This window comes from Gallus gallus, chromosome 5 (assembly GCF_016699485.2).
Source record: "Gallus gallus isolate bGalGal1 chromosome 5, bGalGal1.mat.broiler.GRCg7b, whole genome shotgun sequence".
Taxonomy (NCBI): Eukaryota; Metazoa; Chordata; class Aves; order Galliformes; family Phasianidae; genus Gallus; species Gallus gallus.
In genome coordinates this window covers 59,308,396-59,336,194 of record NC_052536.1, presented here as the reverse complement: position 1 = coordinate 59,336,194, position 27,799 = coordinate 59,308,396, and positions in this window count along the sequence as shown.

The following is a 27,799-nucleotide window of genomic DNA, read 5'->3' as shown; positions in this document are numbered from 1 at the left end:
GCCAGATAGTTTTCCTAAAGCAGTGGTTTGGCCACAGCTCTGTAATACAGTGCTGCAACCCCTCCTCTCATTGTATTGCTGATGCTCTGGGTGCCCTTGCTCCCAGGACAGGGCTCCTGTTCATGCAGAATTGTTCTGGAGCTCAACCCTGGATTGGAGTGTGTTGGAGGCCAGCAGATCCAGCACTGCTCTCAGGGGGTTCAAGCCTGAGCCAATCTGGTACAGATGGTGAGACTGCAAAGATGGGGCATGTGTGATCCCCCTTTCCTTCCCCCTCTCCCCCCCCACCCGCCATGTCTAGGCTGTAGGAACAGCAGTGGAGTTGTTATACCTGTGATGATGGCTCTGACCCTGAATGTCTCACTGCTCACTGGACTTGGAATAGCAAGAGGATTGCTTTACGTGTGCATGTGGCCTTGTAAAACTCCAGTGTCTTGGAGGTGTGTGTGTTTAAAACTGCATGAGCAGTGCAAGGCCCAGTGTCAGTTTTCACCTACATTAAATCAACCTTTGGGTGTGCAGTGCAGGGCCTCCCCAACTGGAACCACCTCCTCAGATCCTGTCCTGAGGTGCTGTGTCTCCACCTGGAGCACAGGGCAGGATCCTGTGCTCAGCATTGCTCAAAGGACTGTCCCCTTTGTTCACTGTACTTTGTCACAAAGCCTAGTGAGCCATCCAAGCCCTGCTCCTCCAGTCCAGCACACTGCCTGTGTGGTACAGACATGTGCTCCTCATGGCTATCTGCAGAGGTTTGCTCCAAGTCATCAGCTCCAAATGCGAACAAAAAATGACAAGTCATCAGTATGTCAGATATCATGGAATTCTTTGCTGGCAACAGCTGTCCTGTGTTTTATAATTGAAAGAAATGCGATGTCTGGAATGTTATTTAGTAGGCAAATAATTAGTGCTGTACTTGTACACCTGAGCTAATCGATCACTGCAGGAATGCCAGTGCTGGCCACTTGCTGGGAAGCCACCTGTGTACATCAGGGCACCAAAACGGTCCCCTGCTTGTTGTGGGTTCATTAACAGAATTTCATAAAGAAATCCCATTTTCTTAGATGCCAGTCATCTAGTAAATGTTGTAGAGCTGTTTCTCAATCTAAGCTTTTTATTTTATTTTTGATTATTCTATAGAAAGTAGTCTGGGAATGTAATAAAAACAGTTTAGTAAAGAAATAATTCAAAAGTGCAAGAGAAAAAGTGCATCCTAGAAAGCCTATCTGTGCTTTGCAATGGGGCCTTGTTGGTTCTGGGCTGTGTCCCTCCGCCCCATGCTGTGGGTGCTGGGTGCCTGCCCAGAGGTGCTCTACAGTCCATTGTCTGCATCTCATTGTGTGTGGAGATCCCCAGAGCACTGGGAATCTATAACCCGTTGTAACAACCCTTGGTGGGTGCTGGATTTTTGAGGCCAACACAGAATATTTATTTATTTATTTAAGGAACAAATTATCGGTGTTTTGTTTGCTTGGCTGAGGACCCAACCAAGGCCTGGTGGGCAGCTCTGAGGCCACTGTGGGGAGCTCCAGGCTCAGCTTCACCTCCCCAGGCTGAACCACAAATCCAAGGTCCCTCTCATAGCCATGAGTAAAGAAAATCCCTCTTCCCATTTTGAACTGTGGATGAGAATTTCATCAGAGAGAAGCAGGTTCGGAACCGATGTTCTCGCAAGCTCATTCTCTGGCTCTATCTGTTTGCAACGAGGCTTTACGATCTGCCCTTCCAGTGGTATTCCCATCTTGTTCAGTGACTTTTAGCCAAGTTGGTTAATCATTTCTGTTAACTTCCTTCAAGCCTGAACAATTTTAGCTCCTCCAAATCCCCTGTTGTTCCTTATTAAGATACTAGCTACTACTGGTGAAAGATGACTGATTGCAATAGCTATAGGCAGAACTCATGCTGATTAACAAACCACTTGAAAATAACATGCTTTTTAGCCATTATTAATAGTATGTTTACTTCCTTTCTTGGGACGTTTAATGCTCAAGGAATTAGCTGATCTGGAGAACAAATCTTTTAGCTCATAGTGGACACCAAACTCAATCTCTCTAGCTGGAATGGGGCTATACACTCATTTTCTTTTCAAGACTCCACAAAATTTGGCATTTTAGTAGAAACTTTTATAGCTTGAAGTGTTTTTTGACTACCTGCAGCAAGACTAGCTGCTAAGATAAGGAGCTGATGGAGCTGGTAAGTGAGTGACAGGCCACATTCAAATCACTGACCTGGAAGATTCTGCAGGAACTCTGACAGCCCTTACAACACTGTGCCTACTCACTGTACTGAAATCCAAGGGTAGATCTTTTCTTGGGTGCTGCTATTTCCTAGGGTTAATGGACCTTCTTTCTGTGCCTAGAATTCCATATGCAAATCCTCTTTCAATATACAAATATCACACAGAAGAACAATATGGATTTGAATAGAGTTTTCTTTCCCTCTCCAGGGAATACAATTCTGCTTTACTTTTATGCCAGTAGCATGTTGTTTTGCCATTAATCTACACTGAAAACTGATAGAAATGTTGCATACATTGTGTTCAAATTATCCTACACCTCATTTAAAGCATGCAAAGGGGAAGGGAAACACTTTGGTACAGAAGTGCTGTTGCTGCTTTCCAGGCCTCAAACAGTGCTGCAAAAGACTGCTGTCACACTGAGCCTTGCCCATGGGAGCCTGGTCAGAGAGACAGCAGGTGTTTCTAAATGAAATCTCCATGCTGCCTGATTTTGATGGGTCCTTTACTTTGTAAAACCAGGAATTATTAATTAATATTTATACTTTGTTTATGAGTTAATGGGTAACTGGTTTGGGTAAGATTTCAAAGCTGTTCCTGGATGATCTATCCATTCACAGTGAGAGTAACTGTTATGCAGATAAAGCAATCGTATTAAGCAACACAGAGCAGAAGCTCACACGTAGGATATTCTTTCTTTCTCTCTTTTTCACTCTTTTTTTTTCTCCTGCTTTGTTCTCTCCCTCTATGCACTGCATCATAGAGTGATGGGTAAAACTGTATTTCAGCCTCTCTTGAGGAAGGTGGTCTGTGGTAAGAAGGAGCCCAGCAGCCTCTGGTGTCAGTGCTGCTCAACTACCAAAGCTAGATCATGCGTAGGAAGAAAACAAGTGCCTCTGGCATAGACATGGCCTTGCAATGCAGAACAGTGTCCACAATGAAATGGCTGTCTGGCGTAGAATGGGACTGTTCCCGTATTATGAACCCAATCTAGGTCTGACCTGGCATAAAAGTCTACAGGAATTAAACAAGTGGCTGTTCATTTTGGTCTTTTAAAGAATTTAATCATATTCTAACACTGTGATCCTTACTAGGAAACTCAGTAAGTGAAAACAGTGAAATAATGTTTGATTTGATTTGATTTTTTTCTACTGATTACTGTGAATATCACTATACATTTGAAAGACCTATATTTGAATTGCATTAATCTGCTGAGTATTTGTGCATCTTTTTGAAAATCTAGCAGTAAAATAGTGTCTACCTGGCATTTAATAATTGCAGATACAATTATAAATACTCATTTAAATAGGATGACTGTTTCGTGTACTGTTCTGTCCATCAAAATATGAACAGAAATTGTATCTCATTAGTGCAGAAAATGTCTGGAAAAGATACTCCTTGATTAAGGCATCTGTGTGTGCTGATGGTTTGATTTGGAGCATGGATTGCTACAAATGAGTTACATTTCTGGGAAAGGGATTTGAGGCTCAGGAGGTTCAGGCTCCAGGCTTTCCTCTGGCTTAGTCTCACTGCTCTCTATCTATTCATACTTCTTTCATACGCAACAATTCAGCTGTCCTTTATTAAGCTCTCTCTGTCAGTTCTTCCTCAAGTGCATAACTTTGGAATGCCCAATCATATTAAAGAGTGACAGAGATGGCTTTGCCTTCCATCACAAAAACAGTTGGTACATCAGTTGTAAAATCCTGTCATCTATCTTTTCCCATTTCTACCCTCTTATGCAATGCATGAGACAGGCACAAATGCTGTGTAATAGAGATACTAACAAACCTCCAAATTCTGTGCTATTTCCATGCTGGTTAAACATGGATTAATCACTGTAATCCTTAAATGGAAAAATAATCCAAGGTAAACGCAACCAAAACTCAGAAAGCTGCGGTTTACAGCTTTGTCTACGTACAAGCAAACCCTCTTCAAAATGGTTTAAAGGAAATAATGGTGATATGCACATTCCATGCAATCATCACAAAAAGGAAATTGTAAAACAAAATATTCATCAGAAATCACTGTGAGTAAATGATGCCTCTCTTCAGAAAAATCAGAAACATTCTTTGCTATAGTCACTGTCTAGAAATGAGGAATAGAATGAGATGAAATGAAGCAAACCAAGAGGTCACTGGTGGAAGTATTAAAATATTACAGTTACAGGCTTCTAAATGAAACTGGTCAAACCCTGGAATTAGAGATGTTTGTATGATAGAAACACATTTTGTTAGATTGCGGGTGACATGCAAGCCTAATTTCTTCTAGTTCCTTTAGAAGCATCACTGGATTCAAAAGATCTAGGTGTGGTTCTCAATCATATTTCCATTTTACAGATAGATTTTCAGTTCAAGAATACTCACAGCATCCTTTGAGAAATGCGCAACTGCATAGCACTGTATATACCTGTGTGTACACACAACTGATGTATACATGTTTAGTATGTACATGACAATCTATGCTGGAGGGTTTGGAATTACATGATCTGGAAAGGTCCCTTCAGACTCAAACTGTTCTGTGATTCTACGATATATTCTAAATATATAAATACAAAATAATTAAATGCTTATATAACACACGTGTAATATATACATACATTTCAGAACAGCAAATGACACAAAAGATTGTTTGAATAGTTTTGGAAGAAAGCAATTCCAGTCCTCTGCTAGGATATGGCCAGCCTGGAGGTGTGCTTCCACTGCAGACCCGGGCCAATCCAGCTCTGACTCTGGGGATGGAGAACCCACAGCTTCCCTGGGCTCTGGCACAGTGCCTGACCACCCTCTCACCAATAGCATCTCCTTGTGCCTGCTCAAAATGTACCTCACTTCAGCTGTGCCCTCTGTCTCTCCTCTGTCCTTCCATGTCCATCTGCCAAGGGCCTGGCATCCCAGAGGGCAGCTGGAGGGAGAAATAAAATGCCCATTCTGCTCCTCTCACCCAGCTGCCAACACTCATTCACACAGCATTGCTTCTCTCCACCCAGTGTCCATCATGGCTTGGTTTCTAAGTGCTTCAAATTAGGAGCTTTTTGAAAATAAACAAGGGTATACATATTGAAAATATGTACCATCACTTGGCTAGCAGAGCTCCAGTTGAGCCTTTTGTGTGTTTCTGTGGCACACGGACTTTGTAAGATAAAGGACGATTTGCAATTTCCCTGCTAGCTTGCTGGCAGGTTGCATGGCTAGCACACACCACAAAGATCTGTCCAGCTGCTTGTCATATCTTTGCAGACATTGTTTAAAGGGTGAACTGTACTGAAAAAGTTTCATTCTGTGTACATTACATTATTCATATAAAAAAAAATTACTTCCATACACTTCAGTTAGTACAGCAGCTGTCCATGTATAATAAGAATGATTCAGTGAAACTTCAATGTATTTTGCCATGAAATTCTCCACAACTTTTCACAAAATACACATTCCATGGCTCTGTTTCTCTGTGCCATTTTTAGACTCTCCTCCAACAATCACTTGTAGCTGGTGATATGTTTCCATTGAAAACCATATTGTGATACAAAACAGTATGACAGCTGCAATTTTACACCACACGAGATATCAGCTGAGGAAATTGCAAGGAGCATTTCCCTGAAACTGCGATTTCAAGAACAAATCAATTACCTCAGCGAAGCTGCTGCTCAGAAATTAAACAATCCTGATTATCCTGAAGTAAAGTTCAGATCTGAGGAACTCACGCTGAGGCTCACTTGGAGTTAGCAGAAAATCTTTATTCTAGGGCAATTGTAAGGAAGGGAGGTTATAATCCTACTCATGTTGATAAGGAAAACTATTATTTATTACAGCTGTTTGCCTTGCTCCAACTTATAGGAGGGAGAGAACCTGGAGCATCTCCCCTATGAGGAAAAGATAGGTGACCTGGATCTGTTCAGCCTTGAGAAATGAAGACCCAGAGGGGATCTGATTAATGTTTATAAGTATCTTAAGTGTAGGAGACAAAGGGACATGACTACCCTCTTTTCAGTGGTCTGTGAGAACAGGACAAGGGGAAATGGCCACAAACTGGAGCATAGGAAGGTCCACATCAATATTCAAAGCAACTTCTTCAAAGTGAGGGTGAGGGAGTACTGGAACAGGCTGCCCAGGGGGGTTGTGGAGTCTCCTCTGGAGATATTCAAGATGCATCTAGATGCCCACCTGTGCAGCCTGCTGTAGGGGGCCTGCTTTGCAGGAGGACTGGACTTGATGAGCTCTGGAGACCCCTTCCAACCTCTACAGTTCAGTGATTCTGTGATATCTGAAAATAGGATAATATAAGGCTGGGAAGTTACCCATTTAGAAAAGATTCTGTGCCAAATGAAATAACCCTCCTTGGAATTGCAGCTGCTGTTTGAGAGTGTGATGTGTGTGGCATGGTGAGGGCTGCAGCAGGGTCGGTGCTGCTCCCGCACTGCCTGGGGCTGCCCCTGGGGAGGGTTGGGACCCTGGGTCTACTCATCTACATAACCCCGACCCAACCACTACACAGTAAGACACGAACAGATGGCAGACTGCTGTGTGTGATAGAGCTGTTCCAAACGGTGTAGCACAACCAGTGACATTCCATAAATCCTAACAGTATTAAGCAACCATGCGTAATTTTGTACTTAAATTCTTTATTAAATTTGGCTCTATGTTCAAACTAGATAACTGTTCATCTTACTAGTAAGACATGGGGATGCTGGGTGAGGGTGCTGCTTGCCTTCTGCACTTCTTACCTGAGCACTCATAGGAGCCATACTTAGCCACAGACACTGTGCCACACCTTGTTTGTTCTGGGTACATATAATGACAGGACATACAAAGGGAAAGTTAAGTAATGAGGAAACAGTAAGAAAATGTGACACCATAAACGCTGCAATGGGGAGAAATCTTTACAATAAACAGTTTGAAAGGATGTGAAAATTTAAAAATGCCACCATCAGCAGAGCACAAATCACAAGTCAACAACTTTAACTCCACAAACTGCTTAAATTGAAGGATATGTTTGAAAAGAGTTGTGAATCCTTGAAAGAAATGAGTTTGCTGAGATTATGACATATATTAAGTTCGCAAGAGACTGCTTAATGTGTTACACTTATAACGGTGTTATAAGTGTAATTCTGTAATTAATTTCATTGCATGTGTGATATTATACATGCCAAACATAAATGCTTGTGTGCAGATGCACACTGCTCATAACATAGTCATTAATTCCCCCACTGTTGACAATCAGCTCATGGAAATAAACTGCCAAATCCCAGCAGGACTGCGATGTGTCGGATGTGTTCCTTTCTTACTGCAGATGAATATCCTGTGCTGAGTGCTGTGCTTCTGAGCAAGCAGAAAACAAAACTCTCGTGAATTGAATGGTGTCATTTACTTCACAGCTAATTACACATGGTTTTGCTCTGCTCTGGGTTAAGTGATATGTTTTCAGAACTTATAATAGGAAGAAAAAAAGAAAAAAGAACATGTCTGTTCCATAGAAGTCTGTAGCCCTGTGAACAGGACCCTGACTCAGCTAAGCCAGGGCTTGGTGACCTGTATTTGCAAATGAGGGGAGTACTGGCTGCTGGTTTAGAACAGAATTGGTATTATTAAGGTCTGGAGTGTTCTCTGACAGCTACTATACTCCCAGCACACTGAGCACAGAGGAGGACCCAAGGACCACGCAGCCACTCTCCCTCCATCAGCAGATTCCTCACTGGCTGTGTGAGGCCCCAGAGCTGCCCTGCATGAGGCAGGGCAAGAGTTCAGTAGTTCCAAACAGTTTCAGTGGTTCCAAATTTGTGACTCAGCACATCAGTGGTTTTGGTCAAAAACAGTTTTGGCAGTAAACTTCCAATCTCTACTTTTTGCAATTGCAAGTAAATAACTAAACTGAAAACTTCATTAACAACCAAGAAATAAAGCTGGACAAGCACTTGAACTGCGCACTCACCACAGTGTGAATCCAGGCTGTGTGCACAACTGAGCCAATGTAGTTTGGGTTCTGCAGCCCTGGAGGAAGGATGCTCCCCACTGGCTCCTATCATTTATTGCTCAATTTGCCTCAAGTGAGACAAAGGAGAGCAAATCAGCTCTGCATGCAGTAACCAGGAGCTGTCTATTAATGTGCCTGATTTTCACTAGCCTGAAAATCATGTTTATCTTGTCCAAATTCTCTTGCAGTTCTTACTTCATATTTTTAAATAAATCTTTCTTTCTATGAAGTCATAGCAAAGCAGCCTGTGATTTTTTTGTCAGAAGCACTTTTATAAACAAAACAGTGATGACGTATTTCCACTTCTCCTGTCAGCTGGCACATAGCCAATGCATTCTCCCCAGTGATGCACTTCCCCTGTGAGACAGAAATGCAATGAGAAACGTCATTAAGTGTCATTATGTTGTTATAAACTGTGAGGTCTGGAGGCTGCCACATGGAAGCACTTCTGATTGGGAATGAGACATTGAAGAAGGCTCTCATTTTGAAGGGCTTTTATCCAGTTACAGTGAGCTCATAGTTTCTTTGATGATGAAAATATAATTGAGGAAAGTGCTCCTGTCAGTAAGACTGATGCTAAAGTGCTCCCAAGCTTGGAAAGTGTTTTATTGTTGTTCTGTTGCTATTGTAGCTTTAAAGACAAGAATGGGGGAGATGGCCAGCAATTCTTTTGGCTGAGTTTGAACTTGTGCTCCATTGTGGCTGAGGCTCCTTCTGTTTGAAACTCTAAATTAACTGTTCAGGTTTAGTTCTGACAGTAAAACTTTTAAATGATAGAAACTGTTCAAACCATTCACGGTGCAGGCTGAGTTCAACTCCTTGGGAAGCCTTCTGTACAAAATCATGTATGAAGGAATACTAAAAGTTTGCATTTCCAGGCAGAATATACTGCATGTAGCAGCCTTTAAAGCAGCCCATACCTATGAGATCATGTAAGTTATCTCAGCCTCATACAGAAAGCACACAGTGAGGGCAGGAGGCAGTCTGACCCCTGTGCCTTCGGAATGGAAAGGATTCACTGAACATTTCCTCCAGAGAAAAGAGAGCTGTTGTTCCTTTTAAAGCCCTATTTTATTTCTGAATTGCTGCACTTCAGGCCATGACCCAGTATTTGCCTTAAGACATCAAAAATAGTTTTCTTTTCAGTGCTGTGTGAAATTTCAGATTTTCCTTTTTGCATTCTCCGTGTGTAAATGCAGCATTGGCTGCTCTCTGCCTGTGCTGTGCTAACTTGTTTCAGAGACAATAGAAGTTTCTTCCCTGAACACTGAATCTTCTCATCTACTGACTGTTTCTAGAGGAGCACTCAGGAGTGTGACTTCTTTTGGTTTTCTTAAAAAGATAATCAAGAACATACAGATGTGCCCGTAGTCTAATTTGAGGTGGACTCTATACTGATATCTTAATGCCCTTTTTTTTCTGAAATCAGGTTTCCTTTGACACCAGTCTAAGAACTGAATAGGGATGAGGGGAAGTCAGAGCTGCACCACGGTGATGTCGCAGTTTTCCCTCGCATTAACGCTGCACAGGAGAGCTGGTGGAGAGAGCTGCAGGGTGCTGAGGTGGAGAGGGGGTGTGCCGGCACCTGCTGTGCCTTCTGTGTGCCCGCTGGGCTGTGCTGGGGCTGCACGGACTGCAGGCACTGACTGCTGCTTGCCTGCACGGCTGCTGGGGGAGCACAGAGCTGAACCCAGCAGCGCCCAGTCAGCACTGCCAGCCCATCCCTGTGGATTCAGGTGAACCTTTCATGCTTTGCAGTCTCCAAGGGCTGAAAACAACCCTGATATAAATAATTTATTTGAGAATGTTGTGGAGAAAGATTTTCAGTTGTTTTCATTCCTTCTCAAAACATGAAATTATAAGTGAGATAGATTTGCTTATCTACACAGCACTCCTCTCCTGTTCTCTTAAGCCCCCACCAGTGAGGCAGGATGCTCTTCTAAGAATCACTGCAGTCCCTGGGAACAGCAGAGGAAACCCCTTCCAGTGATACCTTCTTTTATCACAGCCAGGGCAATGTAATCACCCAGCGTGAAGGTCTGCTCCTCAATCTGCATGTAGTGCTCATCTCTGTCAAAGGATGCTGTCTGTGGAAGGTGGACTTTGATTTTTGTGTGGATTGTATCAGCCACAGCTTGTACTGCAAACTCAGTGGGATCATTTTTCATCGCTCTGCTTCCTCTGCAAATCTTCAAAAAATGATGGTTTCTTCTGAGCTAGAGGAAGGAAGGAGTTCAGGCCTCCTTTACTCCGAACTAACTCTGAATTATTCTTCCATGAAAGTGGGTGATGAAATAAAACCTTCAGTATATGCAAAGACAAAACAAACAAAGCAACAAATGCTTCACAGTCTTTGTGGAGATCCTGTCCTCTAGTTGTATGTAGCGGGATCTTCAGAAAGGTGAAATGAACCCAGTGCCTGAATCCCACAGTAAACACAACAAGCATTCCCTTCAGTTTGAAACTAAATTCCACACTCATGGGAGTGGAGCATTTTTCTCAGCCTGTTCCTAATTTATCAAGTGCACTAAAATCAATAAAACTATTTCTCCTGAACTTGGAAGCAGCCCCAGAGCTCATGAGCATTTGTCTAATTTTAAATACAAAAAGCAAGATCCCTTTTTCATATGCTTAATTTACCCAGAAAACACTATGCTAGCTCAATCCAATGTATCTTTAAGACACTGAAGCAGTCTTCAATGTGTCTATTTTCTAGTGGAGAAAAATGGAAAATCTTTGATCAAGAAAAAAGACCAAAATTGCAAAAACTGACCAATAAAACCTTCACAATGTAAATCTCATTATCGGAAGCACTGGTAACGTACATGTAAAAGCCTGGGAAAGCACTGTGCAAGGATCACCTTTAGGTAACATTTATGTAATTTGTAGTGAGTTTTGCATGTGTCAGCTTTCTATCGGTATTCAGTTAATGCAGGTATACATGAGGCTTCTCATAGAAGCACAGAAATTTAAGTTAATATTGCAGGGTATTTTTGAGACAGGATGTTCAGAACTGATAATCTCAAATATTTGTATCTGGGAATGGGTCCTGAAAGTCCTTTGTAGACTGAAACTAAAACAAACTGAAGACTGGTACGTATTTCTTTCATAAAGACATGAAGTAAAATCATAGAAATAGGACTCGTCTATTCCAAACAGGTCTGATTCTGTAACTGCAGAAGTTATTCAAGCCAGAGAAATTATCAAGAAGGAGAATGGTAGCAGTATTTAAGGAAACTAACCTTATAACTGGAAATTTGAGAGCAAGGAATACAGAGGTAAATATGTGCAATATAAAGGTCTCCATCAGACAAACTCATTTAAAAATCTCCCATTATTATACTTAATCTACATTCATAATAATGGAAAGTGTCTTAGGACACATTATTCCTGTAAGTTTTTTGTGCATTATCTTTCCATTATCCTGAGAAGACTGTTCCCAGGCCTGCCTGCTTATTTCCTTTGCTCATTCTTGGCTCTGGAATAGATGTAACCCTAACTGAAGTCTTGGGTCACTCTCTCCTAATTCTGAAGCAAATGAAGAATAGAAATATTTATTTTCTTCCAAGCTATTGGTTCTTATACAGCATTTTGAACTCAGCTTCACAAAGAAAGACAAGTATTGCATCAAGCAGTTGTTTCTTAGAACTGCCCTTGGCCTACATTGTCTGTAGTCAAGTGAGCTCCACATCCATCATTCACAGCGCACAGTCATTGTTTTACTGGTATTTTGCAGGTGCATGGGGAGACATTATTCCTGATATGAGTTCACAGACCAATGAAAGACAAAATAACAGAGACGCTTGTGGCATTCAGGGTACAGGATTGAATTATGGGAGAATTACACACATCACATTCGAAAGTGTTTTCCTGGCAATGTCTGTTCAGAGGGAGGATGTGAAAATGTGCTTTCACCAGATCTGAGAGGGAGAGGAAATACCACTACCACCTTTTTTTTTTTTTTTTTTTTTTTCTGCAGATGGAAGTGGTTTTACGGTGATTTTTCAAATAATCCTGGAAATGGGTCTAGAGTTACAATACGTTCAATCTGGCAAATTATGGGACTCAGCTCTCAGATGAGTTAGAATTCTTGCCTCCTCAGTGTTAGAGGCTCTGTTTAGGGTTCCCACCTTGCTGTAGGAAGACCTACTGAAATCTTTGTCTCTGATCTCACTCATGAGAAGCTTCTGACAGCGCGGTGGAACTGCCTGCACAGACTAATCATGGTGTTGCCTTATTTAGCAAGGCTACAGGCAACAGATGAGATCAAAAGAATTCAGGCAGGCAAACAGTTTGATCCCAAACCTTTCCCTCTCAACAACAGAGCCCCCCATGCCAATGGGGAGCCCTGCTGTGCCTATCAGAGACATCTCACTGCCTTCATCTTCACATGGAGTCACCTGAAGCCAGAATAGGGGCAGTGGACCTCACCACCTCTCATAAAAGGCTGATTTTGTTATCACCGTCAGTGCAGCACATTCTGAACAACAGCCGAAGCAGCTCGCAGCCACTTGGCCCTCAGTCCTGAAAGTGTGTCTAAATGTAACAACAGCATGTGTTTTCACATTTGCTGGAGTCAGTAGCTCAGCGAACCCATGCACAAGTTAAGCGCATGTCATTGGAGGGGAGTGGCAGGAATCACCCTGAGAAAGGGCAGCATTCAGCAGCATGGTGTAAAGGGTCAATATGCCTCTTCCACAAAAAGCAATAAAGCATGAAGATGATAAATTAGTCAAATTAGTTGCAAATCCTGCCAACCAATATTTAACCCCAAATTATTGATGTTAAGCCAGATGGTTCTAATGGGAAATTAAGTCTCATGAGATTCAATAAATACAAATGCAGGGTCTTAGAATCATAGAGTCATAGAATCCTTAGGGTTGGAAGGGATCTTTAATGGTCATCAATTCCCCTGCAATGAACAGATATACACAACTACATCAGGTTTCCCAGGACCTGATCCAGCCTTGCCTTAAAAGTCCGCACTACCAAAACAAGTTGGGAGATGAAAGGATTGAACACCGCCCTGCTGAAAAGGACCTGAGGGTACCAGTGAACGGTAAGCTGGACATCAGCCAGCAATAAGCCCTTGCAGCCCAGAAAGCCAACTGTATTCAGGGCTGCATCACAAGCAGTGTGGTCAGAGGTCGAGTGAGGTCAGGCCTCACCTGGAGCACTGTGTCCAGATGTGGAGTCCTCAGTGCAGGAGAGAACTCACATAGAGCTGTTGGAGTGTGTCCAGGGAAGGGCCACAGAAATGATCCAAGGGATGGAACACCTCTCCTATAGGACAGACTGAAAGCTGGGTCTGTGGAGCATGGAGAAGAGAAGGCTGCAAGGAGAGCTGAGAATGGCCTGTCAGTATCTAAAGGGGCCCTAAGAACAAAGAGGACAGACTTTTCCGCACGGTTTGTGGTGAAGAACAAGGGGAAATGGCTCCAAGCTCAAAGAAGGTAGATTTAGGTTAGACATAAGGGAGAAGTCTTTTAGTGGTGAGGCACTGGTGGTGAGGCACTGGAACAAGTTACCCAGTGATGTGGTAAAATTCCCTGTCTCTGGACACTTTCAAGAGAGGCTGGATCAGGCCCTGGGCAACCTGATGGAGCTGCAGTGTCCCTGTGCATTGCAGAGGACTTGGACTAGATGGCCTTTAAAGGTTCTGTCCAGCTCTAAGGGTTCTATGATTCTATGAAATCTCTGCCTGTGGAGACATGATAGAGTACCTGACCTGTGGTGGAGGGTATCACAGAAACAGCAGCAGTGTTTTCAATAATGTATCATGGAGAGAAGGAACAACAGAGCCTGCAGCTGGCTGGCTGGGGCTTGGGATGTCCTACAGAGCAGCTGCACCACCTGCACCTAGGGTTGCTGAGAACGAGGAAGGCTTTGTTTATCTCTGCTCCCCAGCACAGCCTTCAGGCATGTTTAAAGCATGAATTCTCAAATCAGTATGAGTTGGTTTCACTTTCTGGCTATGAAACTTCAACATGTTTGACCTTCGCCAGAAAATGCAAATAAATTCTTGTTAAAGTTTAATAGTTTCTTTCAAAAGTGTTTATTATTAACAATCAGAAAACCAAATGAGGACAACAGGAGTGGAAGTAGTGAGATGATCCCGCCAGCTTAGTAAGGTGGTGCCTCAGGGGGCTTCACAGCATGGGAGATAGAGCCCAGCTTCTCTTTCATGTCATCCTCTGACATATCTGAGTGGGTAAAATGTCTGTTCATGGAAAAGAGTCTATTTTGATGATAATAACATTTGTTCAAGAGAAGATATTCCCCTGGCCAGTTCCTTATTATGTCTTGCACCGGTATAAATGCAGAAAATCTGTCATGTCCCTTTCAAGATGAGAAGGGATACATTTCCTTGGCCAACCTCTCCACTGCATCCATACAAGCTATCCTCAGCATGATGAGCTGCAGCACAGTGAGCTGCTATGCACAATGCCTGCTGCAGCTCAGGGCCCCCACTCCCATCGCCCCTCCCTGCCCTCTGCACTGCTCCCCTCCTCCTGCAGCTCTCTTCTTTTCTTCTCTGGCATGGAGGAGGAAATTTGTCATCTATTTTCCCCCCTTCCACTTACTTAGGCACATCTGTATGTACCCTCTCTGATCTTGGTTTGCTTTTGCTGCTCCTCTGCCATTCCCCCTTTGCTCCTCACACCTGTCTGGTTTATTATTTTGCATCAAAATTACATGCATTAGTCCCTCTTATTCTAAATATAACCCTATCACTGATCCTATTTGCCTTTCCTATCCTAATTCATGCTGCCTCCAGGTGGAAAATTACTTGCCAAGCTATACAGACTGCCTTTCATCTATTTTATACCAATGACCAAACACTTGCAGACTTTGTCCCACCTGTTCCCAGTTAGTTTGATTCCCCAAAAAGAGAGCACGATGGAGAGGGATGGATTCCTCTCATAAAAGCCCAGTGAGTAATCAGTCCATCAGCATGAGGGACGAATGGGCAACTGATTCCCTGCCAGCCCATCTCTCCCGTGTATTTGTCAACTAATAATCAAGGTTGGCACTGTTTATGCCATCAGCTGTTTACATCTCACTATTTCCATACCCACCTCTGCACTCTGTCATTGCAGAGTGTGCCTGGATGTGTTTAGATGCAGCTACTGCCTTGAATTTTCATCTTAGAATTGTCTTCTTGGGCAAGTTGCTTCCCATTTGCCCTACGGTCTCCATTCTACTTTCACACTTCAACCTTTTATAATGCTCACGCCTACACTAACCAAGTCCTAAATATTTTATTTGTAACTCCATTAGCCACTGAAACTGCTCATATGAAAATCTCTGAAAAACTTCCCTTGGATGAATCCACTTCATCTCCTATCCATCTTCTGTTATATTGCTTGTGAATCTAAAAGCCAAATGAGTAAATTAAGCTTTGTTTTTCAAAAGACAAAAACAAAACAACAAGATAAAATTGACATAGGATTCACTGTTCAAAATATGGCTAGTGCTTTCTATTTCTGATTTCAGTTAGATGTGTTATTCCAAAATGAATCTGATTAAACTAGCAGTTACAAGGGAAAAGTTGGGCTCATATGTCAGTTTCCTGAGTCAGAGGGAAAATAATTCAGCTTTAGAAGAAGAATTAGCAGGTGCCTCCCATCATCTGCTTACTTAAGCACTTATTAAATCTCAGCAGCATTTGGCAGTATAAATGGTTACTCCAGTCTGCTAACAGGAGATCAGGGGTCATTTCCCTTGTCCCTTCCAGTTTCAACATCCATCTGCTCCTCATGCCTACAAGATCCCTTGGCCCTGGGCAAAGCCCATCACTGTTAAACTGTGCCAGGTGCTTTGGACAGGACCTGAGGAAACTGGGAATTCCTGCATTTTGGATGAAGTACAAGAGAATGCCCAGCAAGGCTTTTTGGTGAACTTGACAGTAAGTGGACCTGGCAGCAAGGGATTCCTTCTGTACAAGCTTAGGTCTGTGACAGTCTGGTAGGTCACATCAGATTCACAGAACAAGAAATTCAATACGTGCATGTCTGACATTTTCAGTAGGATGAAGGGCTAACATCTTTTTTTTTTTTTTTTTTTTTTAATAACTGAAGACACAAATTGTTTCTGAAACTGTCTATTGCCACTGCTTGTGGACAGTCACTGCAATTTGCACTTTGAAACAGATGTTGTGAGTAACTTCCTTGCTGAGCCAGATGGCATAATACTTGCATCATTTCATTCCAAAATGTGGTTATTTATTCATTCATTTTTTAAACTATCAAGCCACAGGAAAAAAAAAAAAAAAGAAAAAAAAGGAAAAAAAAACAACTTCATTGCTTTAGCTCCTGTGTTTTTGTTTCACTGCTCCATATGTACGCCTATGGAGCAATAGTGTGTTTTCTGTTGATGTGGGTTGCTCTCAGGCCACTGATCCCTTCCAGCCCCATATGTGTTGCGCCAAGAATGTTAATACTGCTGAAAGGTGTATGTTATGGTAGTAAGAGGCACTGGGTAAATGTTTCTCTTCTCACACTCATTAATTAGGCTAATACTGTATCTGAAGATATCATATATAGTATTTAAAGAAACCACAAGAGAAAACTAAAACTGGTTTTGGCATGAAAGGATGTCCATCCAGAGAATGTTCTTAATGAAGTGCAATTTATAACACACTGCAGAACTGAAGATGCAGCAGATCCTCATAGGCAAGCTATGTGTAACGGTCACTGCTGGAAGGGCAGCAGAAGCAAAGGAAGACGAAGACATTACTGGACAAGGACAGCCTGTTACTTGGTGAGAAACGAGGAAGTTACATTGGGTAGAGGTGGTGGTAGGTTTGCAGTGTCAATGAAAAATCACACAGCCCACCTTGTGCCTGACCTCAGCACTGGTGAGCGCAGCATCAGACTACTTTTTACGTTGGAGGTTATAAAACCAAATAATGTGATTTACCAAGGAATAGCACAGAACTTACAGCCACAGGCCTTCTGTGGAAGGCTGGAAATTGCCTCTGGACACCTACAGAGATTGCTGGGCTTTAGGGAGGTGCAGGCAAGGTAATCAAATGACAGAAAGACATAGCTCGGCTTTGGCCACGCACCGAAACTTTCACAGTGTTCCTGGGTGAATTAGAAGAAAATGCACTCCTAGGCTAAGGACTTGTGAACTGTTCTGCACCCAAAATTACTTTCTCAGAGAGGTATCCAACCCTGCAAACATAGTACAGAATTAAAATGCTTAAACAACCATTACAGCAGAGATGTGAATATGCTCCTGTAATTATACAGCTGTTTGTTCATTAAAGGAGAAATTTAATGCAATTAAAATATTTACAATCCTGCACACTAAAAACTAAAACAAAATTAGTTTGTACCAGAGATGCAGGCTGTGTTGCCTCCCCTCCAAACTGGCCTTTAGATACCAGGGCTTACAATGGACAATCTGCTTAAGGAGTTAGCAGAACTTTCCCCCTTCAGATGATGCAATCCAGAGTTAAGAACTGAGCTGGTGACTGGGTCTCTAATAATCTTTAAGACAGCAGATTTGTCCCAGGCATGCCATGTAAAGTTCTTTGGATCAGACACCAAAGGAGAGAGGACCTTGGGACAGTCACACGGAAGGGGCACTGGAGCTGCACTGCTTGCTGTGTCTGTGTTCTTGCAGACTGGCGCGTGGCTGTGTGGGATGGGAAGACATGCTGCTCAAACTCTTGCCCTTTTGCCTGCTCTCTGAAGGCTGGAGCTCTGAGATTAAACAGTTTCACTCCTCTCTTCAAATGAAAACATGACAGAACAGCCCAAAGGTCATCCCTACCAAGAGTGCAAAGTGCAGGCACAGAGAGGCAGAGGACCAGAGCAGACAGAAGTGAATGCGAGCTGCAAGCAGCACATTTGGGATCCAGCTGCAAAGAGGATAAAGGAGCACTGCAAGAGCACTCTCCTCTCCCATGAAGAAAACTCACTGCTATATTGGACCTGAATTAACATGCCATTTCACTGCACCTCAGCCTTCGCCTTGCCTGTTGTTACCAGCTTGCCTGTGTCACTTACTAGTGGGGGGGTACACCCTTGTGGACTTTCTTTTTCTTATGGAGGTAGCTGTAGAAGCCTTTCTTGTTCTTGGCATTGCTTGCCAAGTTTAGTTCAAGCTGGGCCTTGGCTTTCCTGACCCCATCCCTACACAGCCTAGCAGCTTCCTTGTACTCTTCCCACAGGACCTGTCCCAGTTTTCACTGACTGTGCATTTTCTTCTTACTCTCCAGTTTGACCAGCAGGTCCCAGTACAGCTATGCTGTACTGAGAGGTCTTGTGCTCTGAGGAAAGCTTCCTTAAAGCTTTGTCTCATTCTTTGGCCATCAGAAATCATCCAGTGAGTGCAAGTAATGAGAATCAGTGCTGAGATGGTGGATGTAGAAAATGTAACTGGCAGAGCTGAAGGGACAGAGAAACGTGAATGAACTATCAGTACTTTCCACCAAGAGTGGCTTGGTATAAGATCAGCTCTTAGCTGAAGAATGCAGGGCAAGCTGAGGAAAAGCTGGAACCATAGCTTGGACAGTTATAGTATTTACCTTTGTTCTAACACTAGTTACTAATGGAAAAGTTAAATGAATAGCACACTGAAGGCTGCACTTGACTTAGATGAAGTGGCTGTAACTAAAGCGTCTCCACTACATCATTCAGACTGAATATATGGTAACAGGAAATCGATTAATCTCCACCAGCTTTTGTTCTTTTGAGTGTGAAACTGCTTTAATGAACTTGTTGTGAGTGGTCAGTCACTGCTCGCTCTGGAAGAGCCTCACACATTTGATAAAGCACCGTTCTTTTAAAATTCATGTTGGAAAATTGACAGTGACAAATTCTGAAGCTGAATTGCTTGGCATATGTGATCAGTTAATGAAATATCTTCCTCATCCCTATTATTTAATTCATTTCCTGTTATTTTTCCCAATTAGGCAGTAGTCTTCTGCCTTTGGCTCTGAGTCCAGAAGCAAGCCTGCCGTTGTCACTTGACAAAATTTAATTTGCATGCAAGAAAATTGCTCTAGTGGAGGTGGTAGACACCTAATATTTACTTGGTACTTTCTATAGTCATTGAAGTGTTTGAAATGAATAAAAGCCACGCGCAGTCCAGGGCAGATCCTTCACTGCAAACAACATGGGGTAACAGAGCCCACTCCTTGATGGAGCAGCTGCACCAGGTGTGTGTGAGAGGGGTCCCTGTCAACTGCATGAGGCACACCTGCACTGCTCCAGGCAGAAGTCAATGTATCGGAGGGAGAACTGAAGTGCATAGAGTCTCCAATAAGATAATAATTAAAAAGAAAAAACAACCAAGCAACCAAACAAAAGAAAGAAAACCACTGAAAAACTGAAAAAGACCACAATCATGGGCCCACATCACTGTCTGAAGCTTCATACTAGCTGGAACATTTGCAGCCAGATAGACAGAGGAAAGCTCCCTGACTGCACTCGTTTTCTTTGGTATCAGTTTTCCCAGTTCCACACACTGCTGAATTTTGTGATTGCACACAGGCAGGTTTTGGAGAGGAGAAGGCAAGTCTAGCTTCTGCTTGTTGCACCACAGCCCGCCACAAAACAGATGTGACAGAGATCAGAAGGGAAAAGAGTGGGTGAGCCTGTGCTCCTGCCTTGCAAACAGGAGGTGCCAGCAAAGCCTCACTGCTCTGCTGGGCAACAGAGCTGTCAGATGCGCCCACACCAGTGGTTGTTTGGCTGACATGCCCTGAGGTCAGTAGGAGGGGCATCAGTAAGGTGGAGAGCAGAGAAGAGGGGATTACTTTGGAGCAGATGTTTACACCTGCATCACCTGCCTCATCCCCACCTGAGCCAGTCTCACCACTGCTCAATGATGATAGGGCTCTTATCAAGTACATACAAACCATTTCTCCAAAGCAGGCACAGACAGGGTGCTGATGACCCCCTGATGACAAAGAGAGACAAGAAGTATGTGTCATAACTGCCATCAGTGGGCAGCTCTGGCTGCACCTTCCTGAAGAAGGAGCAGAGGTTGCTCACAAGAGCTAACTGGAGGCCAGAACAACAGGAGACAAAGCCTGGAAATGTGGTAATTAGGTGGCTTTTCTAAGCAGGAGGTCAGGTGTTGCATGATTATGGTGATGGATGTAAGAGTGCTGTACAGCCACCCTAGTACAGGGAGCTGCAACATGGCAGAAGCTCATTTATGTCCTCCCAGTCACAGGGCTTTGTTGGTGGTGGTTGTTTATTTCTCTTTCAGAAAAAAATGTAGCAATCCAAGCTAGTATTGACAAAGTCCTTCAGCCTTATCTTCCACAAGGTATCACTGTTCCAAGGTCTGTGCTGGGAGAACAATGTCCTGAACAATGCAGCCTCAGCAAGGAGGCACCCACTGGCTCTCACCTGGCCTGCCCCAGAGCAAGGGGCTGTTTCCAGGTGTTTCTCATTTACAGCCCAGGAAAGTGATCTGTGTCCTTCAGGCAAGAGGTGGCTATAAGAGATGGGAGACACTGCAGCAGGACAGGACAAAATGCACTAAGCTTCCCAAGAGAGAACTTAGTGGTGGCAGAGGTCACCAATGTAGGAGTACTTCGAGGAAAAGTCAGTGCCATGGTTTCCAGCAGTGGTTGTGCTGAGGAGGACATCCATGCATGCTGCAGAGTAAAAGTTTTTTTCCTCTCTTCATGCAAGTGACAGGAAAGGAAGTAGGTAGTTAAACACCTAAAATAAAAATAGCCTAACATTGGGAGAAAAAGATTATTTAAAAAAACAAACATGCATAAGTGTTAATTAAAATACTAATAATGAAAAATATCAGTCATTCAAGTATAAATGAAAAGATAGTAGTACCATGGGTATGACATGGGAACAGGGAGCAAAGCACAGCTCTGATCTCCAGCATATACCTCGTGCACATCCTTCTCTGTACACACAGCAGCAATCTGTGCAATTTGTGTGGCCATAATTACATTCTCAGTATCTCTCCTTAAGCTGTCTTTGACAAGTCATTTATATTTTGCCTGCTTTCTTGAGCTTTTATAGAAAAAAAAATGTTGGCAGGCAGTTCTCTGCTATCCTGCCTGTCTCTTGTTGTCTGTCTGATGATTGATTTCCAGTGGGAGTCAGTTTTGATACTTGAAAGGATCCAGGCTGTTATTACGTGAGTGGTGTGATGGAGGTGTCTGACAAACCCAGACTGAGTGAAGGGTTCAAAGGCTGAGGGAAGTTCTGGATCATGTGTAAACCATTGTCCAGTGCCTTGTGTCTCTGCCTCAGACAGATAATGGAGCAAAGGCAATACCAGAGGAGCACAATCATGTGAAGGGAAAAGAGCACAGACTGAATACTTCAAAAAATCAGGAAATAGTAAATTCTGTGAAGTCTGAAAAATACAACAGACAATGGGATGAAAAGGACTGATCCCAACCTATGGATCTAGGCAAAAATCCCACTAACAGAGGGGAAGAGTGTGCCCTGATCTGTGCTGGTATCAAGACTTTGGGCAGACATAACTGGATGGATACTACAGAAAAGGGAAAAAAGTCACTCTTGGCCCAATGGAGTCTGAGGCCAACGTGAGGGCTGTTGGCAGCTCAGTGTGCGCTCAGCCTGGGTTTGAGATGAGGTTTGTGGATGGGTAAACAAAGCCACCCTCAGCTGAGGACCAGGCACTGGTGATAGCCTAGAGATGCGCTCTGCCAGGACGAACACCATGCATGGAGCTGGCCAGTGTCAGATGGCAGCTGGTTGCAGGGCATGCCCAAGTTGCATTGCTCAGGGCCCAGCTCCAGCTCAGAGCATTGTGCACAGGTCTTGCACAGGCCAGCTGGTTTTCCTGGAAAACACACAAGGGTTACACAGTTTGCACCCTCAGCCATGGCACTCCCCCTGTGTCTCATTGCCTGTGTCAAGCACACAGCTGGGCTGATACAGCACTCACATTACTGCTCTTACACTGCTGAGGGGAAGGCACATGTCAGGTGTGAGGCTGTGCTGTGTCCCTCAGCAGCCAACAGCTGTGAGTCATGAAGGAGCTCGCCTCTTGTAGCCAGGTGGGCAAACACATTTCCCCTTTCATGGAGCTGGGGGAAAGACAACAGCCATGTCTTGAGGCAGCGAATGCACAGGGAAGTGCCACTCATATGTGCAAGGAGCCATCACTACAGTGAGGCACCATGCTTCCTCACCACAAAATCGGTCCTGAAGCCTCACTCTGTTGTGAGTGGTGCACGGTGCGATCCTGGCACTGAGTGGGCAGAGCAGTGAGTGGGGATAGCAGTGTGCAGGAGTGACCCAGGGAGCTGTGCCCTACAGCAGAGCTGTGCAGTGTTCTGCAGGTTGGGGTAAGGTCTGTCTTGACCTTCTTGTCATCAGCCTCAAGCAAGTACTTCCTCTGCTGGGCTTGTTACAGCAGGTGCATTATTCCTGGGGGTAATTACTCATTGCTATGTTTCAGTACATCTCATCAAATGACATAATTCATTCATCAAGTAACTTAATTGATTCAGGTGAGGGTTGGCCTCTTCTCCCACGTAACTAGCAATAGGACGAGAGAGGATGGCCTCAAGTTGCACCAGTGCAGGTTCAGACTGGATGTTAGGAAAAAAATATTCTCTGAAAGAGCAGTCAGACACTGGAATGGGCTGCCAGGGAGGATGGATTCACCATGCCTGGAGGCAACATGTAGATGTAGTACTAAGGGACATGGTTTAGTGGGGAAATATTGGTGGTAGACGAATGGTTGGACTGGGTGATCTTGGAGGTCTTTTCCAACCTTGGTGGTTCCATGGTTCTACGATTCTATGATTTTAACTTTTTAAAATTTTTCTTCTCACAGGAGGATTTCTTTACTGATAATATCAGTGCAAGCGGTTTGCAGGGTGCTCAGTGATCATACATGAAGCCATCCCACTTACTCCTTCATCAGCTGCTGCTCTCATTTACCTACTTCTAAACTGTCCCAAATCTACCCTGCTCCAGAACCATAAAGCAGAACAGGATTCTCCTAAACTGCTTCATGTTTTAATCAGTAGAAGTCTTCTGTGCTGCTCATAACATCTTTCCACTGTTCTTCGAACAAAGAGAAGAAAGAGGGTTTGGTTTTCCCAAGATCAGTAAGTCCAGAAGATTTAAACAGCTGTGCAGAGGAGACGCATTGTCCCATCCAAATACAGAGACAAACGCCGTCAGAGTCCTCATTAGCACTCTGCATTGTTTTTCACTAATCAAGTCAGTGTGAATGATCCTGCTCGTGATTGTGCTTGATTGTATTAGTGTTACAGATTGAACAGTCCATTTTTTAATCTGCGGAAAGCAGCAGCATTATTGCTGAACTATATTTAGAGATTTTGTAGATAGCATACTCTGTTCTCTTACTGCTTCACTGTAATAGGATCTTACATGTAGAGCCCCAGGGAAAAGGAAGTGTGCCCTACACAGGTGGCTGTGAGGTAGCTTTGCATGATGAACATGTACATTTCTGAGTTAGCAGCCACTTCACGTCCTCCTGTCTGACCAACAACCATGGTGGTTCCATACAAAAATATTGCCCCCACGCATGTTAGTACAGCTCTTGCCACAATGGTGGGGGTTGAGGCAGAGCCAGGCAGACGCTAAAGCCCAGAACCTTCTTCTGGGGATTGGTAAAGCCAGGTCACTAATGCAGAGGAGAAGGGAAAAGCAAAATTTTATAGTTTCAGGTGTAACTTCTAATAGTTTTATTAAAGTTCAGTCAGTTTCAGTGTTAGAAGGACATAATATTCTGTATGCTCTCAGCTCCTAGATCCCCCACAAAAGTGATGCGAAGATTCCCTTTGTCCCACCTTTGTTAGGTGTCAGCAAGAAATAATGTAGTAACTGCACAGAGAATAACCCTGCTCCAGTTTTAAAGCCACCATTATTTCAAATGGCACTTTTGGTTTGGTATTTTCAGATTCCTAAAATAAAATTAGGTAGGGTTGATAAGGAAGCGCACTCATAGGCTACATGCTCACTGATGTAGGAAAAGATAATGCTCACTTCCATCACGCCCTGACTTCAGTGCTGCTAAATAAAGCCCAGAGGTGCCACTATAGTTTTAAACCTCATGGACAAAATCACATTTTGTAAATGGCACCCACCTTGCCTGCACTTATACTATATCAAAATGAATGGAGATGTTTTCTGCTCCAGTGATAAGAAGTAATTTATATGTCAGGCCTGAAGTTGTAATTGCAGGCAAAAAATATATGAACACGGGAAGTAGATTTCTATGTAGCTTTAACCCTCAGCCATGGTCCTTGGAGGCCACAGAGGCTTGAAGGCGATGGTGCAGCACCACTGCAGCCATAGCGGGATTTATGGGCAGCTCCAGATGGTTTCCAAGAGAGGGGAGCAGAGGCCTGGTAGCCCTCTGGGGCACAACTGGAGCATCAGGGCCCCCACCCCTCTCTGGCCCAGGGCTCTGGCCACAGCCGCAGTGTCCCACAGGAACAGCCTGGAGTGGAGGCACTTCTGTTGGGGGGGGGGGAGGGGGGAAAATGGCTCTGACATCTCTCTCCCACTGACGGCCCTTTGGGGTGCTGCCAAGACAAGAGCCCCACTGACACTGACACAACTCTGTGGGACAGCGTGCAGCCCTGCACTGACCACCAAGCACCTGCACCACATCCGTGTCACGTCCTGCCCTAACGCCAACGGTATGTAGAGGTACAGCTGCCCTGGGACCCATAGCCATACATAATGGCAGCCACGAGGAGAGGGAAACAGTGTTTACCTTACTTTTGCAAGGCTCCAGCTGATCCCTTTGCACTGAGTAAATTGGTATGTTTGATTCCTCCACAGACAGCAGATAAAGAGCCAAAAAAACAAACACACACAGCCAGAGCAGTACATTTGTTTGCTTTATGGAGTGGAGTCCACAGTTAAGATTCTAGACCATGAAGCTGCAGGATCCCTGCAATGACATTTGTTGAACGGTTCATACATTTGCTCCACTGAGAGGTGGGTACTGACGTGTGTGACCCCGGATGGGTGCAGGAGGGTCTGGCCCCTGCAGCTCAGCAGTGGGGTGGGACAGACCTCCCTCAGCAGAGTCCCCACACCCACCTGCTGCCACTCTGCTCTGCTCAGGGCTGTGGCACTTCTCAGCCAAAAAGGGCCGTGCAACCATTCTCTAAACAGATTTGTACTCATTTACCAATTCATTTCTGTCAAATATTTTTTCCTGATGTCAAAAGCACAGTTCCTATTACTCTGCTCTTCACATTCACTTTACCCTAATGCTGTCTGTAAATACAGAATTTGCATAATGAAGGGTATTTATGAAAACCAATTGCACTCTGTGCAGGTGACCCCATGACTTCATTACCTCTGAATGTAGAGATCTGTGGTTACACAACAGTGGAAGGGAGGGAGCCTGCTGCCAGCACAGGGATGGGGCTGTGAGGTGGTGGGGAGGGTGTGACAGCCACTAATGGGCTGCAGGAGCTGAATGCACAAACCCAGAGCTGGAACAACACACAGCTGCTGGGTTGGGAAAGCACAGTCAGAGACCCACTTCTCGGTTACAGGCAGTTTGTTGCACTGCTACAGCAATTGAAAAGCCATTATTAGAGGATGATGCTTCTACATTTGTGTAACGTTCAAGTATTAATGATGCTGCACAAAGAAAAGTCATCCAATTTTGCCTCTTTTTCATGCAAAATGAATTTAGTTGCAAAACAACACATTCTGGGCCTAAGATTTTATTCATACATTCTCCAATTATCTCAAAGTTTGTGAAATCAAGCTTTTTCTATTCACACATTCCTATTTCCTATTAGCCACATTTCTTTCTGTCTTTATCTGGTTACAAAAGCCTCAGCCCATCTTTATGAAGTCTCTGAAATGGAAAAATAAATGAAAACTCCAATGGAGAGGGAGCACTGCGCTGGGGTTGGGGATCAGCATTGAAGCAGAGGGCCTTTTGGGGAGTGGGAAATGGGAGCCAGGGCTGGGCCAGGAGCTGAGGTCCCATTGCCTGAAGGCAGTTAATTACAGGGAAATCACCATGTTCCCAGCCCAGGCTCAGTGTTTCAGTGAGAAAGATGTGAGATAAAAAGAAATTTTTAAAAAATAATAATCATAGTGGCAGGTTTGGGTTCCTGGTAACTGCCAGGAGCAATGTGCATCTCCTTCATTAAGCTGATCACCTCTGCAGGGAGAGAGGAAGGCTTGTGCTGGGGCTGCAAACACTCACAGAGAAGCAATGTGGGAGGTGGCAGGGAGGTTGGTCCCCAGCACCTCCCCCGTCCAGCCCCCTCCCAGCTCTGGGAGAAGGAACAGGGCAGCTCAGGGAAGGCAGGGGACAGCCCCCAACCCCTGCTTGTGCCACAGGATCCCAGCTCAACCTTCACCACCTTCCCCCTCTGGAGGCTCCATCATCTCTGCAGAAAAGTTCCACAGAAGTCCTTGGGTTGCCCCACCAGGCATCCCAGTGCTCAGATGGGTTTTGCAGGGCTGGGGGACTGCTGTCCTGCAGTGACATCGGGACATGCTCAGCCAATAGGCCTCAATGCGCTGTGCTGCTGCACAACATTTCTTCCATTTTAAATGCAATCAACAACTTGCTCTTCCAGTGAAGCAAGAGGGAAGTACAAAGGAAACAGTAAATGTGCATTACTCACTACACATAATTCACTGAACAATCCCACAATTATTATTCTTTCAGATAAGTCATAAATAATGTAGCAGAAGGAACAAGGCCTAATGAGGGAAAAGGAATCCGCACTGAGATTGTTTATCAGCCTTGCCCAGAAGAGGAGGAATCTGTATTTCTAACAGTGATTTTCCAGGCAAGCAGCAGAGACTGCTTCAGGAAATGCCACTGCTGGGCTGCTTTGTTCATGTGATGCAAGATGCAGTGAAGAATATATCTCAATTGTTTTCCTTCCCTCTTCCAGTACATTATCTTCTGCATAGACGCCTCTTCCTTGCGCTGAAGGACGTTTGGTTTTGTCCTTTGTGAAGTTCACCACCACATTTTCCAGACACACTGCTTGGCAGGATCGTGGCTGCACAGAGCAGGCAGAGGCCAAGCCACACAGTGCTGCCTCAAACTCTGAGCATTCACTTTGCTTTTTGCTGTCTCCAAGACCTGATTCGATATCAGATATTTGCAGTGATGACATTTTCATTTGCTTGTTGCAGAAATAGCTGATACCTAGTTATGCATAGTGAACAGTTCGTTGTAACCCTCTTCCTTTTGTTTCAGCAGTATGAACTTCATCAGTGAATTTATATCTGATCATTTAATGCTGACTACAAAGGCCTGAAAGAAGGACCTCACACAACTGAGTATCAAGAGAGAAAGTGATGAAGCCCACTAGCAATGGAAGTTTTTCAGTATAGGTTTGAATCATCTGCAGGCTTTGTGTCCCCACTACTTACTGAGCTTCCCAGGTTATCTATTGAGAGAGAAACAAGGATAAAGTGTCCTTGCAAAATACAATTTGGGAAGAACAAAGGAAGGACAGGGAGTCCCTACAAAACAAGATAAAGAAAAAGCTGAAAAGAAGAGTTTCAGTCCCAAGGATCTAGTTAAGCAAACTTATCTTGTAAATACATGGCAGGAGATGCTAGCTTAGCACCTGTATGTAAATCTTGTTTG